General features: G+C 43.8%; 1 long non-coding RNA gene across 1 annotated transcript; it reads right to left on the bottom strand.

The window, feature by feature from the left end:
- Positions 1 to 1,045: 1,045 nt before the first annotated feature.
- Positions 1,046 to 9,297, bottom strand: LOC146407105 (uncharacterized). The gene is made up of 2 exons (XR_014824555.1): positions 5,612 to 9,297; positions 1,046 to 3,331 (listed from the first exon to the last, which is right to left on the bottom strand). It is a non-coding gene; the product is annotated as an uncharacterized LOC146407105 (long non-coding RNA).
- Between the last annotated feature and the right edge of the window lie 11,718 nt (positions 9,298 to 21,015).

The following is a 21,015-nucleotide window of genomic DNA, read 5'->3' as shown; positions in this document are numbered from 1 at the left end:
ATCTTAAGATTGAGTTCCTTGGAGACAGAATCTGAGATGGAGAGTTGCATGCAGTAGGTGTACTGAGAGTGTTCTCAGGACATACACCTATGGGGGTGTGAAGAAGGCAGGGTCAGCGTGGAAAGAAGCTGACTAGCAAAATAGGTGCCACGTTACAACCAAAGCCTTAGCTGCCCCCACCAGGAACTCCAGAATGGGCTCGCCCTTCACAGCTGTCCCCAGTTGAAGGGGTCCAGACGTTTACATGCCCGCATCAGCCAGTCACGGACCTCAGGCTGTACTCTGGGGGTGGGGTAGGGGGGATAAATGGTGTGCGTGTGTAAAACACTGGGGGGAGTGGCCTTGAGGTTGAGAGCAAGAATATTCCCAGCAGCTGAGGAGTGGATGTGTTCCCCCTGAAGAGGGGATCTAGGGAGAGCCCCATAGTTTCTACTGCAGGTGTAAGACCCAATCCAGACTAACAGATATTTGTTAGGGACTCCTGAGAAAGAGGCTTCTAGAAGTGACCTTTATCTGTCTCAATATGGGTGAGGAGCTCTGGGACTTCTCCGCAGCCACCTCACATCCAGGTCAGCTTTGATGACACTGGTGTTCTGCTGATTCAAACCCACCCTGAAGCTTGAATTACTCTGGAATGTTAGTGTGAGCTTTGTTCTTAAGTCAGTTTTCCAGTTGTGTTTTAATTACTTACAAGCGAACGTACTTTGACACATTCTGTGAACATGGAACTGCTTTTCTTGGCAATAACCTGCTGAATAGCAGCTGCCTCCCTGTGAGATGGGTCACTTGGTTTCCAGTTTCTTAGTGCCCCTTGGCTTTTAGAGGGGTGGTGGTGAGCTAAAGCCTAATCTTCTAGTAATAGGAAGCCGAGTGGCTCAGTGGGTTAAGGATCTGGCATTGTCACTGCTGTGGCTCTGGTTGCTGCTGTGGTATATGTTGGATCCCTGGCCCAGGAACTTCCTCATGCTTCGGGTGCAGCCAAAAAAAAAAAAAAAAAAAAAAAAGAAGAAGAAAGAAAAAAAAGGAAAAAAGTCAACAGATAATGTCTAAAGTGGAAAAACCAAGATGTAGAAGCATGTATTCATAAATATGAAAGAAAACATCAGAAGAAATAGCTAAAAGTGTTGGCAGTAGTTGCCTCTGGGGAGTTCTGTCAGGGTGGGATGGGGCAAGACACTGCAGCTGGTTTTTGTGAGAATCCTTGAGGTGCTCTTTGAGATGACGCTCTGTGTATCTCCTGTGGATAATGCATGCCCTGGTGCATCGTGCATTGCTCTGGGACTCTCCCATGTCCTAGGTCTCTTGCCTTCCTCTGGCCTTTCTTCTGGATAGAGGGTTTCCCAGCTGCTGACTAATAAACATCCTCAGCGACCCTTTGTCTCTGTATGATCTGATGCACTCTCTCGCTTCTGGGAGATGACTTTCCGTAGTCCAGATCTCTCCTCTTAAGCTCCAGGACCATATATCTTCCTCAGGATCACTTTGGAGCACCCCTGCCCCATCTCCACCTTGCATGAGGAGATCACCAAGGTCTCTCCCCGCTCTAACACTCTGTGAGTTCTGAAAAAGATACGGAATCATTTAACAGGTCATAAGAATGGATCTCTTTCATTGACCTAATATTATTAGCCATTTTTTTTTTTTGGTCACATGAAGCAGGCATTTACTGAGCACCAGCCATGTTCCAAGTTTGACGCCAGATGCCATCATATGGTTTTGCTGTTTTAACATCTCTGCATGCCTTGTGTCAGGATAGCTGAGCCGTCTAACATCTCTGCATGCGCTAAAGTTTTCCTTTCCTCAGTTTAACCATCTATAAAATATATATAAGGTAATAAGGATGAAATGATTCAATGTTTGTGAAGCCTTTTAAAAAGTACTTAACGTAAAGGTATTAATTAGCACATTTCGAGGGGTGTGTGTGTATGTGTGTGTGTGTGTCTACTGACCTTTAGGGGTAAGAAGAAAATACTCCCTTTAGGAGAGACAAGCAGTGATATATTGTAACTGATACAATGTGACAAGGTCTTATATCAAGAAAACCGTATAAGGAATATGACCAAAGCACTGTAAGAACCTGGACTAGGGAAAGGGACAAAATTTTCCTGGGGTGGGGTTAGGGGCGGAGGCCCAGGAAGTTTTCATCAACAGAATGCCATTTTAGATGGACTCCAAAAAACAAGTAGTAGCTTTCCAGCTTGACAGGATATTTCATAGAGACTGGTGTGAGTCAAATCCAAAGAAGTGGTTTTAAAGGGCCCAGCATGTTAGAATAAAGGAAGTGTTTCATACTTTCAGAGTTGTAGAAATGCAAGACCTGGCAAAGAGGAGAACTTCTAGGATTAGAAACCCCTCAAGCACCTTTAATATTCTGATAGGAAGAACCTCTCATGTGGTATAATATGCAACTTTTACTTTTTTTTTTTTTTTTTTGGTCTTTTTGTCTTTTTAGGGCCGAACCTGTGGCATGTGGAGGTTCCTAGGCTGGGAGTCTAATTGGAGCTACAGCTGCTGGCCTACGCCAGAGCCACAGCAACGTGGAATCCAAGCCGCGTCAGCAACCTACACCACAGCTCACAGCAATGCCGGACCTTTAACCCACTGAGCGAGGCCAGGGATCAAACCCACAACCTCATGGTTCCTAGTCGGGTTCGTTAACCACTGGGCCATGACGGGAACTCCAGCTTTTACTTTTTTTTGTCTTAGTTTTTTATGGTGGTAAAATTTATATAACATAAAGTTCATAATTTTAACAATTTTAAAGTACACAATTCAGTGGCATTTAATTGTGCAGCCACCACCTCTACCTAGTTCAGGATCATTTCCATCACCCTGAAGAAACTCCAAACTCATTAAGTAGTCACAACCCCTTCTGACCTCCCCTCGTCCCTGGAAAATACCTTTTTTGCTTCTTGTCTCTATAGAGTTGCCTGTTTTGGACATTTTATATAAGGTGAGTCATAGGACATGAAGGCTTTCAGTCCTGTGAAAAAGCCAAAAGCATCTTAATGTTATTATGAAAATAATTTTGATCTTCTGGGCCCCCTGAAAGAATATCAGGATCCCCCGAGGTCTGCAGATCAGCCTTGGAGAGCTGCCGGCCTAGGCCATTCCAGCCAGCTCCCCATTACAGCTTTTCTTCCAGTGCAAGGTGACTGTCATGTTCCCACGTCCAACCTGAGGCCTCCTCACCTCAGCTTCTCATCTCCTGTGAAAACTCAGCCGTTTCCTGCAAAGTTGAGCTTAGTAACACAGCAGTGTATTCATAGCCAAACTGTGAAAGGAACCAACCAACCAAATGAGGACGCTTTTTTTTTTTTTAGGGCCACACCTATAGCATATGGAAGTTCCCAGGCTAGGGGTTGAATTAGAACTGCAGCTGCTGGCCACAGCCACAGCCACAGCCACTCCAGATCCGAGCCAAGTCTGTGACCTCCCTACACCACAGCTCATGGCAACACTGGATCCTTAACTCACTGAGCGAGGCCAGGGATTGAACCCACATCCTCATGGATACTAGTCGGGTTTGTTATCACTGAGCCACAACAGGAACTCTACATTTTTATTAGTAATATATTTGAATGTGGCAAAAAAAAGCCCCCACTATAACACAGACTGATTTCCAATAAAATTCTGATCGCTTCCTGTCACTGTCATGATATTGTATAATCACAGTAATTACCTTTTACCTGTGATGAGAGCCATCAGGTACTTTTGAATATCAAGCAGCAGCCATGTCATAAATTACCAGCCCCTTTCTCCTCTAATGATCACAGCTTATGTTATCCTTCAAGTATTCTTCTCAGAATAATTAGCACGCTTGTTATATAGCATATTCAAATGGTAATGTGCGCACTGTACCGGCGCTATTGTGAGACCCATTTTGCTCAGGAGCTAAAATTATGTTGCCATTCTGCTTGGTGCTGGAGGTTCTGTGCTCGAAACCTGTTTCCCGCATACAAGGAGCCAAGGTTATTTGACAAGAATGCTGAGCTAGAATGAGAGGAGTGACACCTAATATAGAACCTGGAAGCTAGGCGGGGTCAGCATGTATAGGGACTCTGCATTTTGCATTAGCTATCCATCACTGCGGAGACAATCGGTATTTGAACAAACTGGCTTTGGGACGTGTTTAACATCATTTCTCCAGGATCTCTACCAAACTCTGCCTCTACACATTAAACTGTCTCACATCATAGTTCTGACCACTGGAAATGTTTTCTTCATAACTGAGCAGAAATCTGCTTGAGTTTTCACTTGTTCGTTTTTGCTTTGCCCTCTGGAGCCACGTTGAGCATGTCTGCTCTGTGTTGAGCCTTCAGACATTAAGGACAGTGACCTTGTCCCCATGGGCTGCTCTTGTAAGGCTCAATTGTCCCAGGTCCTTAGATGACGGGTTACCTGTCCGTTTACCACTGTGGTCACTCAGCTTGTCAATGTTCCCCCTTTAAAAAAAAAATGGTGAGGTGCTTAGAACCTGAAACGTGATCCAGGTGTGGTCTGGTCAGGGTGGGAATGAGCAGGTCTCTTTTGGATGTGCTCTCCCTTGTTGGATACAATTCTATTAGTGCTGTCCAAGAGTATACTGCCTTTCTTGTTATTCATCACTGATTCTTAATTATCTAAACCCCCCAAATCTTCTAAGCCATATACTGGTACTTAGGAAATTAACATTGAGACCTCAAAACAGGATCTGAGATTTGTCGTTATTACATTCCATCCTGTTAAATTTGGCCCCATGCTTTAGACGAGCAAGAGCCTTTTTTTTTTTGGCATCCTGAATCTGTCCTTTCCATCCACAAATGTAGTCCATCTATCAATATTGCTCTCTGTATATAAATCTGTATAACAGATCCAACTGGTAGCCATGAGGACATGGTTTTGATCCCTGGCCTCGCTCAGTGGGTTAAGGATCCGGCATTGCTGCGAGCTGTGGCGTAGGTGGCAGACGAGCCTCGGATCTGGTGTGGCTGTGGCTGTGGCATAGGCTGGCAGCTATAGCTCTGATTCGAACCCTATCCTGGGAACTTCTATATACTGGGGGTGCAACCCTAAAAAGACAAAAAAAAAAAAAGAAAAAAAAGTCTGACAGAAAAGCCCTCAGGATGGAGCCCTTCACCTACTTCCAGAGGCCTCAAATCAAAGTATTCATTCAACTGGCTATAGCCCTCCTTCCCCATCCAGTACACACCCTCCATCCCAACTGTTCCACCTTCGAATGTTCTAGGTTGCTAACTGACTGGTTAAAGTGAGCTGGAAACAAAACAGTGAAAAAGAAGGGAGGGAGTGGATAAGGCCTGGTGAAGGGCCCAACATGACAGGACAGGTGCTCTGAAGCTACTTTCTCTAGGTCCACACGGCAGCACAGGCTGGGGAGGTATAAAGGTAAGAGCCAGACAGAAGATAGTCCAGGCTTCTGCTGGGATGAGAGAGGAAGTCAATAGCCAGGAAATAGGACCAATGTTGGAAGCTAGAAGACAATTAGTACAACAAACTGGAGGGACTAGGATGAAGAGAACAGAAACAGGCATGGAATGAAACAAAGAGCTCGAGAGAATCCAGCGTTGCCGTGTGCTGTGGCATAGGCCAGCAGCTGCAGCTGCAATTTGACCCCTAGCCTGGGAACGTCCATATGCCACAGGCATGGCCAGAAAAAAAAAAAAAAAAAACTTAGGTTTGCTAAGTGGGCTTCAGAGCTGTGCTGTCCAACATGGTAGCCACTAGCTTACAGGTGGCTATTTACCTTCAAATTCATAAAAATTAAATTAAAAAATCAGTTCCTCAGTCACATTCGCCACATTTAGAGTGTTCAGGAGCCACATGTGACTAATGGCTACCGTATTGGATCGAACTGAAAAACATTTTCATCATTGCAGAAAGCTCCACTGGACAGTTCTACTCTAGAACATTCTAGGTGTACTTCTAAAAAAGGGCCAAACCAGGAAGGTTATCATTTTAGTGTACTTGTTTTTCCTTTGCTTTCCTTCAAGACCCAGCTCAAATATCAATTCTTCCGGGAATTTACCACATGTGTGGTCTGTGATCGTATGCTACAGGCAGCTGAGTGTTCTGAGATAGGCATTTCTTCGTGGTAATGCATGAATCTAGATAGATCTTGTCGCAGCTGTTTGTCAATCCTTTACCAACATGTGACCTTTCTCTATCTGGGGAAGGCATCTTCCTCGACAAAACAGTTAGCTTTGGGGCTAAGACACTTGGGGCAGGAGGGGCACACTGGCCTAGCCAGCCAGATCTGTTAGCTGGAAAAAATTATTTGTCCCAAAAGATTTTGACCTCCTGTCCCCAAACATTACAAAGGCCATCTTGGCCAGGCAGTTGATAAATAGAAGCCAAGGTGTGATTTGCTTGATGCAAGATATCTTGTCATTTTACCTGGGGCCCTCACTAGATTTTCAGTCTGCCTTCTTTCTCTTTTAATTTCCTGTGCCGGAGCTCTTACAATTTCTCATAAGGACCTTTCAATTCTACCTTTTAAATCTCTCTAGAATCTGTCCTTTCCTTTAATACCTCGGTGAATTTATCTTCTCTCTCCTTTCTCACCCAGCCCCCATACTGCCACCTAAATTGTCTAAGAACCTTACCTGACCACGACATTCTCCTCCCTGAGCCCCTCAGCGGCTCCCCCTTGACATCATAAAGGCCTGCTCCTTGGCCCCCAGCTACCTCTCTGGTTTCAGGTCTTTCCATTCCCTGATGTGTAGCACACAGGTCAGGCCCCCTGTTACTGTGCCCAGATCCAAGGTGCCCCGTCACATCTCTGTGCCTTTATTTATTTGTTTTTGTCTTTTTGCCTTTTCTAGGGCTGCATCGGCAGCATATGGAGGTTCCCAGGCTAGGGGTGGAATCGGAGCTGTAGCCGCCGGCCTACACCAGAGCCACAGCAACATGGGATCTGAGCCTCGTCTGCAACCTACACCACAGCTCACGGCAACGCCAGATCCTTAACCCACTGAGCAAGGCCAGGGATCGAACCCGCAACCTCATGGTTCCTAGTTGGATTCGTTAACCACTGAGCCACGACGGGAACTCCTCTCTGTGCCTTTATATGCTCATTTGTTATACTCCAAGCTCCCCCACCACCATTTTCCACCTCAGGGAATTTCTAAACCCCTGTTAAGGTAACACTGAAATCTTATCTCCTCTGAGAAGCCCACCCTGAGCCCCCAGACAGACTTAAGCCATCCATCAGCTGTGCCCAAACACTGTGTAGCCTTTGGTCATAACACATCCAGTATATGACACTCATGAGTCTGTTTCTCTCACTAAACTGTGAGGTCTCGAGAGCAGACAGCACATCTGACTCATCTCTTACCCTCGGTGGCAAGGGCAGGACCTGACTCATAACAGACACTTCATAAATGCCCGTTAGAATGAACAACAATCTGTGCCATTATGAGGTTCTGCTGTGACTGAAACCTAAGACTATGAGGGTCCTCTGTGTGGTTTGCTGCTGCTGTGCTCCTTAGGTTCACCACTCTGATAGCTGCTAGAGGCCCACGGACAAGTGGCGCTGGTAGTTGAGGATGTAGGACAAGCAAGAGACTGCAGCTGTTCCCACTGAAAGCCTCCCTGTGTGCGTGTGGCTCGTTCCCTCGCAGACACTGCGATGGGCACAGGCCCATTCCTTGTCTTTCGTGAGAAGACACAGGAGCCCTTGGAGAATGTTCTTGTAGGGACCCATCTGTGGGTAACTCTATGGGGGAGAACTACAGGCAATGGGGAGAAACCTTAATAGAAACATTTGCATCTTACTTGGCATGAGGGGTCACTGGCAAGGGAATGTAGGAGCTGGTAGCAACTCTTCTTATGTTTTAAAAACTATACCATTCCTTACAGTTACCAGGACACTTCCACTACTGTCATCTTCTTGAGCCCATTATCCACCCCGAGGGGCATGCAACATGGAGCAGGAGTTGGTATTTGTAGATAAGGACACTTATATCCAGAGAAGTGAAGTGACTTGCCCAAAGTCATGTTTTGAGCAAAGGCTTACATACATGAAGTAACTTTCCCAAGGTTGTGAAGTAATAATTAGAATGATAGTGGTTACTTTAAAAAAAATCTCTGTGGGATTTTCTTTAACAAAATTTTTGAAATCAGAAGTATATTCTATTTCTAGTAAATTGAGTCCATACAGGGCTTTCAGAAATCTCTTGGGAGATTTGACTAGATGACATTAAAGATTTCTTCCAGCTATGAAATTCTGTGAAATGTAGTGTTACTGTGTCCCCAGTTCTCATAACTCCATAAGGTACAGTTAGCAGTTTGCAAGTAATTTCCAAAACAAATAGCTCTCCTGCCCAGTCAAGCATCCCTGCCAGACCTACTAAAAAGTCTCAAGCCCTTTACTTATTGTACCACCTGATCACCAATCTATTCTTTCCACTTCTGCTCCCTACTGCACAGCAACTCTATTACTTGATCAGTTTTTCACTCCCTTAGTCAGAGCTATCTAGGATTTAGAGCTAAAGGTGTAATTTCTATATAAGACTAGAAAGCAGAATCATGTATTATTGAGATCTTGATTTCATTCCCATTAAAGGGGAATTAAATTGACTGGATTAGTGAGGGTTCTTCTCCTCATTCCTTCTTGGAGAGATGACTGAAACCATGTGGGTGCTATTTGGTGGCAGGATATAGAAATGGAGTTTTCCATAGGTCAGAGTAGGTATAGAATTTTCTAGAAAGTATGTCTTGGTTGGATGGACCAAGTTTTTTAAATTCTGCTGGGTAATTCTGTCTAGTCTCCTTACATGAGAACAAAGTGTTGTACACTCATCTGCACTGGGCAAAAACAGAAGTTAATAGCAGCTCTGTGGAAATAGATACCCTACTTATCTTCTGATCCAAGAGTCCAGTCTTTATCTGCTGTACCACACATGCTTCAGGGTGATAATTGCTCCTCTTAGTGTTTCCCGAAAAGTGAAGTATAGTATATCCAATTTTAATAGTAAAGGCTATGGTTATAATGTGTAATATCCTATTTGATTTTCATCAAAAAGACCAAGCCCATCAGATAGAAGAATTATGGGTAATTCTGGGGTTGCTGGCAATCTCTGAAGATGGCTCTTCTGTCTGGGTTTGTTATTTCCCTCTTGATTACCAAGGCCGTTCTGGCACTTAAGAATAGGATGTGCTTGGAGTTCCCTGGTGGATCAGTGGGTTAAAGATCTACCATTGCCACTGCTATGGTTACTGTTATGGCTCGGGTTCATTCCCTGGCCTGGGGACTTCTGTGTGCCATGGGTGCAGCCAAAAAAAAAAAAAAAAAAAAAAGTAAGATGTGCTTACAGCTGATGGAGAGGAGAAGGCGCATTACAAAGAGCTAGGCCAGACTTTCACCTTCTTTTCTTCCACTGGAACATCAGACTTTGCTACATGATTCCCCCACAGGTGTCTATCATGGCTGAGCAAGGCTAGCTTCCTTAAAATGAGATGAGAGTACTAACAATAAAGGGTGGCAATACAGAACATAAAGAAGCACAAAGGAAGTCTTCATCCTCACAGTGAACTTACCCAGAATATATGCTGATAAAATCAGATCTGATCACATCCTGAGCTCCATCTGTTAAAGGTGCTCACAGCCGCTTAGGAGAATGCCAGGGAGGAAAGACCTGGCAATGCATTTTCTGCCTGCTGAAGTAACTCCTTCTCCTCCCTCTCCAACCTGGCTAAAAATAAAACCAAAGTGTCACTAGCCACCGCCACACACACACACACACACACACACACACACACACACACACACACACACACACCTCCAAACACAAAAAGCCCAACACTTGTTGAACAGATTGTGACAGAATATCAATTAGCTGAATGTTTGATATGCAGACATCCCTGGGTGCTAACTCACCCAGAGGAGGACTTGCAGGAAGGGGAACAGAAAGTGTCAGAGAATTAGGGAGCGAGGCAGGATGCCTCCCAGGAAGCATCCTAGAGCCAAATCTCAAGACCTAGTTAAGTGAGAATGGTGCAATTGCCATTTATGGCCACCTGGTGGCAGAAGTTCTAGCCAGAGTCACCTCTGCCTTAATTGGTTCAGGTGACAACTGTTTACTTGAATGTATACCTTGTGCCAGGCCCTTGGCAAGCACTGGGGATGAACTATTTGGAAGGTCACAGTTCACCAGCAGTGTTTCCTCTCAGGCAGGGACTCATCTAGGTTATTCTAACTCTAAACGTCAAGTCCAGGGGATAGAATCTGCTAGAAGCAAGGAGTGAGGTTTCCAAACAAATAAGACCAAAGCATCACATTAGGTTCTAGCACATATTCTAGGAGTATTCAGAGTAGTTAAAACTCCAAGGGGTGAGGAAAGAGCAAACATAGGAGGGGCTAGTGCTCAACTAGAGACCCTGTGGAGAGTAGCCGATATGAGTAACAGTGGGTTGGCGGCAGGCAAGGGAATGATTTGGGTCTTTTGCCCTGACCCTTTTGAATTATAAATCAGTCACTGCAAATGGCAGTTTGGTTTTAGGACAATTCGGACATGATCTAAAAGTTCTGCAAAATGAAAAGAGTTCACTGGATTTATCCAAAAGCCAGCATTTCCCAATAGGTAATATGCATTTATTCCACTTGGGGCAATGCAGATAATTTCAGATGAAACATCTTTTATCTTAATAGTTCAGTATTTATTTTAATGTGCCTTAGAAGAATTGTATTTGTAATACCACAAACTTGTGATTTCAAAGGCGACATTGTTGGCTTTTCATTTATAATGGTGATATAAAATTTCCATTGTAAATATGTTTAGTAAAAATAAGTTTGAGGAAAAACATTAAACAATAGTACAGAAAATGTTATTACAAGAATATGGCAAAAATCATGGGAATGAAATGCAATAATGGGAAATTTTCATTAAGCCAGAGGATGAGGTAGATTGACTTGTAGACAGGAGAATTTGAAATAGCAGGCAGATAAAGGGAAAATGGTAGAACCCTCAGAGGATCTGGATTCCAGTTCCACTTGCCACCATTCCTGTGTGACATTGGATCCTCTCTGGATCTCCATTTCCATATCTATAAAATAAGTTTCATGCCTTGGTTACCTTTATTATTTAGTGGTTCTATTTCACTTATGGTTGTTGAGATTATGAACAACCATAATGGCAACCAAACCATTAAGGTCTAATGTTGCCAGATGCTTTCCAAAAGTCATAATTCCTAATTCTCAGTAGTCATGAAAGGTAGATGTTGTAATACCCATTCCAAATACGAGGGAATTGAGCCTGGAAGATCTCAGCCACACAGAACCTCATTTGAATGAACTTAGATCTGATTCTGCAGCCTGTGTTTGTTCCTCTGAGTCTGGTTGTGTCGTAGTAGTGAATTCCTATTCACCCTCAAAACTAAGCCCAAGATCACCAGAAAGACTGCCTTTTTTTTTTTTTTTTTGTCTTTATAGGGCCACTCTCGTGGCATATGTGATAGGGGTGGAATCGAAGCTGTAGTCTTCCGCCACAGCCACAGCCACAACAACATGGGATCTGAGGTGGGTCTGCAACCTACACCACAGCTCATGGGGACACTGGATTCTTTGGATTCTTTTTTTTTTTTTTTTTTTTTTTGGTCTTTTTGCCTTTTCTTGGGCCACTCCTGCAGCATATGGAAGTTCCCAGGCTAAGGGTTGAATCGGAGCTGTAGTCACCGGCCTAAGCCACAGCCACAGCAACTCGGGATCCAAGCCGCGTCTGCAACCTACACCACAGCTCACGGCAATGCCAGATCCTTAACCCACTGAGCAAGGGCAAGGACCGAACCCGCAACCTCATGGTTCCTAGTTGTATTCGTTAATCACTGAGCCACAACGGGAACTCCGGGACACTGGACTCTTAACCACTGAGCAAGGCCAGGGATTGAACCTGCATCCTCATGGATACTAGTTAAATTTGTTTCTGCTGAGCCTCGATGGGAACTCCAGGAAGACTTCTTTGACCTTGTCTCCCATCTTGGTTAGAGGTCCCCTTTCTGCGTTCCCTTAATTTTCTATGCATGCTGTTTTTCATACTTGCCTTTGTATCCCCAGCACCCTAAATACTTTGGGGCACAGAGTAGATAGTCAGCACATTGCAGAAAGAAGGCGAGCATGAGGGAGAAGGAAAAGGGGAAGAAAGAAAGAAAGGATTGAAAAAGAAAATAGAGGAGTAGTTCCTGCTGTGGCTCAGCAGGTTAAAAACCTGACACAGTGTCTGCGAGTATGCAGGTGCGATCCTTGGCCTCTCTCAGTGGGTTAAGGATCTGGCGTTGCTGCAAACTGCAGCATAGGTCACAGGTGCAGCTTGGATCCATTGTTGCTGTGGCTCTTGCACAGGCCTGCAGTGGCAGCCCCAATTTGACCCCTAACCTGGGGAACTTCCATATATCTCGGGTATGGCCATAAAAAAATAAAATTAAATACAGAAAGGGGAGTTTCCATCGTGGCACAGTGGAAAGGAATCTGACTAGGAACCATGAGGTTTCGGGTTTGATCCCTGGCCTCGATCAGTGGGTTAAGAATCTGGCATTGCGGTGAGCCAGATTGCAGACGTGTTGATTGCAGACGTGGCTTGGATCTGGCATTGCTGTGGCTGTGGCATAGGGCAGCAGCTGTAGCTCCGATTAGACCCCTAGCCTGGGAACCTTCATATGCCACGGGTGTGGCCCTAAAAAAAAGAAAGACAGAAAGAAAGAAAGGAAGGAAGGAAAGAAGAAATAAAAAGAAAATATGTTGTTGCCTTATTAAATATGAAAGAAGTAAAATTGAGAGACAAGAGAGCAAGTGGTTAAGCATATGGCCTTCTAGATCCAAACCACCTAGCTTTGCCACTTACTAGGTGTGTGACTTAGGGCACAGGTTCAATGTCCGTGCTTCAGTTTCTTCATCTACAAAAGAGGGTGTCAGTAGTACTTCCCTTAAAAGATCTTATAAAGACTAAATGAATTCCATAAAGTGCTTAGAAGAGTGTCGGGAGTACGGTAAGCTGATATTCAGTAAATATTGGCTATTATTTTTTTAAGGGATATTGGCTGTTATTATATTTCTGTGAAATTAATAAAAGTGGAAAAGCTTAACACTATTGTAAAGTGAAAAAACACATGACACTCTTATGCACATATACAGCCTCATCATTTTCCCAACTCTACTTGTTGGCCAATGCAGAATCATCCCAAGGCAGTTATGAATAAAGAGAATTACAGCCAAAGAATACCTAATATAATATCTTTATCTTTCCTCTTCTATGGCAACAGAATTAAGCACTCCACCTCTACTCTCAGAACATTTGGAAATATTGACATTAAAAATTATCCATTGCATTATATTCTAAATTCAGATTTGCTTGTTGTTTCTCACCCTCAATTAGACTGAGTTCCTTGGAGGAAAGGACTCCTGTTTGATTCTTCTTTACATCTCCAATTCTTAGTCAAGGGGCTGGCAAGAAATACATGTTCAAGAGATGTTTGCTGAGTGACTATTATGGAAAAGCTATGTACATGTACACAGTAAAATACAAAATATTTGGTGTTTACTATACAAGGAGGCCCAGATCAAGTGTCATTACAGCTCAGAAAGGAGAGATTATCTCTATGTAAAAAAAGGTAGTAGAAAAGAATGATTAATTTGTGAACTTTATAGTCAGACTGCTTTGGTTTTGAGCCCTAACTATAGCACTTCTGAGCTTATGTGACCTTGGGATGTAACCTAACTTTGTTAAACCCTGATTTCCTTATCAGTGAAGTGGGGATGATATTAGTTAGAAGAACTAAAGGAGATAATGTTTGTGACACGTCAGGTACCTAGTATGTGTCTGTAGAGTGGCTGACATTATCATCGTCATCATCATCGTCAGCGTCATCAAAGGCTTTGTGATGAAGGCACTCACCATCTGGGTGGGCAAACACAAGGGAAGAGCACTCAGCAGCCAGGACGTGTGAATCAAGGTACTGTGGGCGTTAGAAAGAATCAAGACCAAACAGGGAGGGCAAGTGACACTATTCAGTTGGAACCCTGGGGATTTTCAGGAAAGTCATGGGAAAGAAGATTGGGAAGTTGGCTTTCAATGCCAGGTTGAGAAATCTGGTCTTTATTTGACAAGCAATACTGGGACTTTACAGGAGTCTAAACAGAGTAGTGACCAGTTCAGAGCCAGTTATATGGGAATGTTCTGGTTGTTTGTGCAGGACATTCTGGGGAAGTTGGGGGGACATGGAAGCAAATAAACCACTTAGAAATCTTCGCCAGTACTTACAATAAGAACTAGTCCTCTTCTTGGATGGATATGGGAAAGAAGAGAGGGAATGAGCATGTGGGACACTGAGAAGAATGAACTCATAGAACTGTGTCCCACGGGACGCGAGAACCAAAGTGAGGAGGCAGTATCTTAGAGACAATTGTGAAGGTTTACAACTGGTTGGCCAGGACCACAGTGCTTTTCTTCCATAGTAGAATAGTTAAGAATGGTAGAAATAAAGCACAAGGGAGATTGGTTTTAGGGGAAAAGATACATTTGTTTTTTGGTGGCGGGGGGTGCTGCGCTCCTGGCATGTGGAAGTTCCTGGGCCAGGAGTCGAACCTGTGCCACATCTTTAACCTGCTGTGCCACCTGGGAACTCCTGCTTTCTTTTTGCTATGTTAAGTAGAAGGTACAGTGGGACATTCAGGTTAGGAATGATACTCAAGAGACACTTGAAAATGTGATCTGAGAACTCAGGTCATTGTTTAGAAGATATCTGTATAGAGGTGATAGCTAACGGTATACAGTTGGATTGACTGTCTGAGAAGAGTGAGAGAGAAAAGGCTGAGAGTCATCTCTGGAAAGTACCTCCCACAGCTAGAGGAGTGAAAGAGAAGTGTGTGGAGGAGGATGAGGGAGGAGAGAGGGGTTAACATATGGCCACAGAAGCCAAGAACAGAGCAATGCAAGCGCTCAGAGGAATTGTGAGCCACAGTGAGGTCAGAGAGAAAGAGAGAGAGAACTGAAAAGGGAACACATAATCTGGCCATTTGGAAATCATTGATGACGTAGGAGAGAACCATGTATGGAGGAGATTGCAAATGCGAAGGGAAGAAGTGACGTGAGGAGAAGGAGGCAATAGACTTGAGGGTACACTGTTAGCTCTGGAAATTCAGCAGAGTGAGGACAGGGATGTGATGGAGGCTCAAGGTGGGAGCACACTTGTCCTTTCCCAGATAGATGACCACGCACCAATATTTACCCAGAGATGCTTATTGACTACACTTTAAGAAATGGAAAGCAGTGTTGGTGGAGGGAGGGACTTTGGAGCAACCTCGATCAAAAGTCAGGGTTCAGCCATTCTAAACTCACAGACTGTGCTATCTGTAGGTGCACAGCATCATCTATTTTAGCAGAGACAGATGTATTTATCATGCATCAACAGACTGTGAGAGAGAGGGAAACCAGAAACTTTCCTTCTCCACTAAGGAAAACAAAGGTTGGCCTGGTGTTTGAAAAGAATGACCATTTCCACAGAAAAGAAAATCATGGACCTGGAGAGGGAGGACTTGTGGCCGCCGGGGGGGGGGGGCGGGGGGGGCGGAAAGAGGGAGGGAGTGGGAGGGATCGGGAGCTTGGGGTTATCGGCTACAACTTGGAGTGGATTTACAATGAGATCCTGCTGAGGAGCATTGAGAACCATGTCTAGATACTTATATTGTAACAGAACAAAGGGTGGAAAAAAATGTATACATGTAAGTATATCTTGGCCCCCATACTGTACAGCCGGAAAATAAATAAATAAATTAAAAAATATATAAAACAAAGAAAAGAATTTAAGTACTGAAATTTGAAAAAGTATTTTAGCAAGGAAAGAACACTAAGGAAAATGAATGTATGGTATCTTCCCTCTCTTGATGTTTCCACACAAATGCACTCAAGGAAAATGCCCAGGTGCATCCTTAGAACACTCTAATAATACTATTAACACTGCCCAAGTTTATGGCATGTGGGTCTGCACAGTGCTTTCCATTTTATAAAAAGCTCTCGTGAGCCCTTTTTCTCTGTTTTACAAGAGAAGAAACTGAGGATCAGAAAGAATCAAGCAATTTCCCCCCAAACTGCATACCCAGGAAATGGTAGAGCCCCAAATCCCTTGCTCTATTTCACACACATTTTTAGTTCTCACCCACACGGTCTTCACAGTATAACATTCCATATATGGGATGAAAATCCAAAGTGTAGCAGGACTCTGATTGCCCTCGTTTCTATAATTCTCTCCGTATAGCTTAAAACTACATTAGCTTTGGGGCACTTTTGTCAGATTATGTTTCTAACTAAATAGTATCCAGTGCTCCCTTTTCACCCTGGCCATGAAGAGCCCCAGGGCAGAAGTTCTTAGCAATGTGCTTCCTTCCCTCTCACATCTGCCCAGTTCAACCAGGGCTCTGAAATGCATGAACAAGACATCAATACTTAAACCTAAAAAAACCAAAAACAAACAAACAAACAAACACACACACAAAAAAACCCCCTCAGAACAAAATCCTTAAACCTGCTCCAGATGGGTCAGGAGGCAAGAAAGCACTTCTCTCCTTCAATATCTAGTTTAGTCTTGTAGGAAGAAGGCCAGACTTGGAGGCTGCAGGCTCAGGTTTCAGGCTCAAATGACTAGTCTAGCTCTAGGACCCTAGTAAAATCATTCTATACTCTGAGCACCAGTGTCTTGATCTGAAAAATGAGCATACTAAAAACTGGTTTATAAGTTTGCTACAAAGATTTAGGGAAACACTTGTGAAGGTAGGTCCAGTGTTGGGTTTGATACTCTGCTCTAGCCGTCTTGAAATTATTAATAGTTTTTGAAGGAAGAACTCTGCATTTTCATTTTGGACTGGGCCCTGAAAATTCTGCAGCTGGTCCTGCCTGAGTGCACTTGGCCAAGCCACCTAACCTTTCTGGGCTCCAGTCCATAATTAAGTAAATTGTTAGGAAATACATTGTTAGGACAATTCTCAATCTTTCCTCTACCGAACCTATTGGCAAAATTTGACGCAGTTGATCACTCTCTTCCTTGAAACCCTTTTTTCTGCTCGGCTTCCAACGCTATAACTTTTCTGGTTATTCTCTGCCTCACTGGCTGCTGCTTTGCCCTTTTCTCCCTAATGTATTAGAATGCCTCGAACTAAACTCCTGTCCATCTCCTGCAAGCCTGCTCCTCCCAGTCTTCCTTGTCCGTTAATGGTAACTCCGTCCTTTCTGCCTCTCAGACCAAAACCCTTGTCAGAGTCTTTGACTCTTTTTTTTTTTTTTTTTTTGCCTTGCCTACGGCATGCAGTTTTCCGGCAAAGGATCAAACCCAAACCGCAGTAGTAACAATACCCAGTCATTAACTTCTAGGCCCCCAGGGAACTGACAGAATAATCCTTTAGAAATGTAAGTCAGATGGCATCACTCCTCTGTTCAAACCCATCCCAAGACTATCCATCTCTTTCAGAGTAGAAATCCCAACAATAGCAATAACCCATGCCCCTGCACCCCCTCACTTCAGGCCATTTGTCAGTGCCTATCTGCCTAGAATGCCCTTCCAGGTGGCCCCTGGCTGGCCCCTCACCTCCTTCAGGTCTTCTCCACTCTCACTCTGTTTAATATAGGAATCGCCATCAACTTTTCCCTCCTCATTCCTTATCATCATTCCCTGCTCACTTTCCTTCAAAGCTTTCATCAGACTATCTGATCTATCTTTTATTTATATGCTTATTGTTTATAGAATGTAGGCTTTGTAAGGGCAGAGACTTTTTATCTTTTAACTGCTGTATCTCCGGCACATAGGTCAGTGCTAGGGAATGACAGTAGAAAGAGCTCTGGAGCAGAGCTCTTGCTGGTATTGCCATTATTAAGTCACAGCAGCATCAGCAGCTCTGTGTGTGTAACATATTTTCACAGGCCGCACGCCCATGAGGCTGGCCCTGCAAATGGGAGTGAGGGTGTTTATGGGGACTACTCTGGGCTGAGCCTCCTACTAGATTATACTGTGGGGATAGAAAGGTGAATCAGGAGTGGTAACCACCCTCCAAGGGTTTGAGAGAGAGGTTTCATGTATATATACAAAGAACTCTAGAACAAGGCATCTTTTGTTAAAAATATCCAACCTTTAATGCCTAACACGTCACATTCTGGTAATGACTCTAGACTTGACTTCCGAGGGAAAGGACAATGAGCTATGGCTTGTGAACTTACTGTGTGGCTATTTTTGTCCCAGACAAGTTCCTGCTGTGGCTTGCTTATCACACCAGAGACACCTTGCCTGGCTTCCAATCTAGTTTGCTCCAAACTCCCTCCACGGGCCCCCTCCACCCAATATTGCTCCCTAATTACTGTTAACTTGAGATCCCACCCTTGTGTCGTCCCTCCACGTTCTGCTCTTAGATATCAGAACATGACGCAGAGGTGGAATCGACTTAGGAAGGATGCGACAGGGTGTAAAAGATCTAAATATTATTTCCCTCCAATAAAAATATGCATACATATCCCTATGAGCCTACAGTACACAGAACTCAGGGGTAACATCTGTTCACCTTTGTAGTTTGACAGCCTCACTCAGTACATGGCACAGAGCAGGCATTCAGTAAGGCTTGCTGAATTGTTGAACTGGGTGTTAAAAGCTTTAAGGATAATTGTGTTTAAGGAGTAGTTTTGCATCTTCTGTAGGGTACCCCAGAAGTATGCCAAAAGGTTATCTTACTTAATTATCATAAGAAACAACCTAATCAGGAAGAATGAAAACATCTCAAAGGGAATAGTATTTTTTTTTTTGCAGATAAAAAATGTAATTTTAGGAGTTCCTGCTGTGGCTCAGTGGTTAATGAATCCGACTAGGAACCATGAGGTTGAGGGTTTGATCCCTGGCCTCGCTCAGTGAGTTAAGGATCTGGCGTTGCTGTGAACTGTGGTGTAGGCCAGTGGCTACAGCTTGGATTAGACCCCTAGCCTGGGACTCTCCATATGCTGTGGGAGCGGCCCTAGGAAAGGCAAAAAGACAAAAAAAAAAAAAAAAAAAAAAGTAATTTTATATATTTATTCTTCTTGTTTTTTTTTTTTTTTTTTTTTTGTGCCATTTCTTGGGCTGTTCCAGCACATGGAGGTTCCCAGGCTAGGGGTCCAAGTCAAAGCTGTAGCTGCCAGCCTGCACCACAGTCACAGCAACACGGGATCTGAGCCGAGTCTGCAGCCTACACCACGGCTCACGGCAACACCGGATCCTTAACCCACTGAGCAAGGCCAGGGATCGAAATCGAAACCCCGTGACTCCTAGTCGGATTCGTTAACCACTGAACCATGACGGGAACTCCCTGTTTTCCATTTTTAAAGTTTTATTTTATTTTTTTATTTTTTAGGGCCTCACCTGCACCATATGGACGTTCTAGGGCTAGGGGTCAAATTGGAGCTGCAGCTGCTGGCCTATGTCACAGCAACACCAGATCTGAGCCGCATCTGTGACCTATAGTGCCACAGCTTGTGGCAACTCTGGATCCTTAACCCACTGAGTGAGGCCAGGGATTGAACCCGCATCCTCATGGATACTAGTTGGATTCGTTTCTGCTGGGCTGCAATGGGAACTCCTTAAAATTTTATTTTTTAATTTCTTTTTAAAATTCTACTGAAGTAGTTGATGCACAAGCTTGTGATAATTTCTGCTGTACAACAACGTAATTCAAATTAATTCAGTTATACATGTACACACATCCATTCTCTTTCAGATTCTTTGCCCATATAGGTTATCATAGGTTATTGGGTAGAGTTTCCTGTGCTATACAGCAGGTCCCTGCTGGCCAGTCATTCCATAGACCACAGTGTGAACATGCCAATCCCAAATCCCAAGTCCATCCCTACCCTCCACGTGTCCCCTTTGGTAACCAAAGTTCATTTTCAAACAGTACAAACACAAGGAACTAGTATTTAAAATACCGGTTTAGATGATAAAACACTCCTGTTTTATAATTATCTTTTTTTCCCAATCTTACTTCATAATTTTCAAAGCAGCTATAATTTACATTTGATTTTTTTAAAAAAAACTTATTCTGAAAATCCAAAAGTTATCATGAGATAAATTACAAATTACACCTTTCATCCCTTATAGGACTTCTTTGAATAGGGACTCCCTGAGGTTATCTGAATTTTTATTTATTTATTTATTTATGTTTTTTTGAGGGGGGGCCACACCTATGGCATATGGAGGTTCCCAGGCTAAGGGTCTAATCGGAGCTGCAGCTGCTGCCCTACACCACAGCCATAGCAATGCCAGATCTGAGCTGCGTCTGTGAGCTACACTACAGCTCATGGCAATGCCAGATCCTTAATCCACTGAGCGAGACCAGGGATCGAACCCTCAACCTCATGGTTCTTAGTCGGATTCGTTTCTGCTGCGACACAAGGGGAAGTCCTAACTGAATTTTTAGATAGTGTTTACTTATGAGAGAGACTGGGAGACCAAGAAACTTAAAACTTAGAGCTTAGGATCCAGTAATTAAATACCACATTAAGCTTTTGGTGATGTGTTTATTATGTGTCTCAATAATTTTCAATGTGTTTGAAAAGCTTGCCTCTCTTATACATTCACATTCATTTTCATAACCAGGTAAAATCAAGCATAAAAAGATGTCCCGTCTTGGGAATTCCTGCATTGGTGCAGTGGGTTAAGAATCTGACTGCAGGAGTTCCCATCGTGGCTCAGCGGTAACAAACCTGATTCATACCCAAGGTCCATCTGTGGACGTGGGTTCAATCCCTGGCCTTGCTCAGTGGGTTGAGGGTCCAGCATTGCTGTGAGCTGTGGCGTAGGTTGAAGACACAGCTCAGATCCATCGTTGCTGTGGCTACAGCTCCGATTCAACCCCTAGTCTGGGAACCTCCGTATGCCGAGGGTGTTGCCCTAAAAAAAAAAAGAATCCGACTGCAGCAGCTCTAGTTGCTGTGGAGGCACAGTGTTCATCACCTCCCTGGTGCAGTGGTTAAAGGATCCAGCATTGCCACAGCTTTGGTATAAATCGCAACTGTGGCTCGG

The sequence above is a fragment of the Sus scrofa genome, chromosome 1 (assembly GCF_054392235.1).
Source record: "Sus scrofa isolate SSC_HxYL_T2T_F1_AM1 chromosome 1, Sscrofa_HxYL_maternal_Yorkshire_Landrace_v2.0, whole genome shotgun sequence".
Lineage (NCBI taxonomy): Eukaryota > Metazoa > Chordata > Mammalia > Artiodactyla > Suidae > Sus > Sus scrofa.
Note: the sequence above shows the minus strand (reverse complement) of the source record. Positions and strands in the feature narration are given on the sequence as shown.